Below are 281 nucleotides of genomic sequence, written 5' to 3' on the forward strand. Positions count from 1 at the left end.
AAAAATAGGAAAAGATGGCATTCTGTCTCTTTGAGGGCCGGGCGACTGGGAGCGTCGGAATGAATCGATTATCAAGATTGATATGAATCAAGGCTAGCATGAAGGATGATGCTACGGGAGAGGACAACCACCGCCCGAGGAGAAGCCCAGGGCTCGGCCGTGCGGCAAGGCAGCGGGAGGCCCTCCTGTGGAAGCGAATGTGACACTAACGAGCAGATCAGAGGAAAGGAGACCGTCAGTATTCGTGTGTCTACGAGTCACTGCTTCCATATACATATATA

Source organism: Penaeus monodon, chromosome 33 (genome assembly GCF_015228065.2).
Source record: "Penaeus monodon isolate SGIC_2016 chromosome 33, NSTDA_Pmon_1, whole genome shotgun sequence".
NCBI classification, from domain to species: domain Eukaryota; kingdom Metazoa; phylum Arthropoda; class Malacostraca; order Decapoda; family Penaeidae; genus Penaeus; species Penaeus monodon.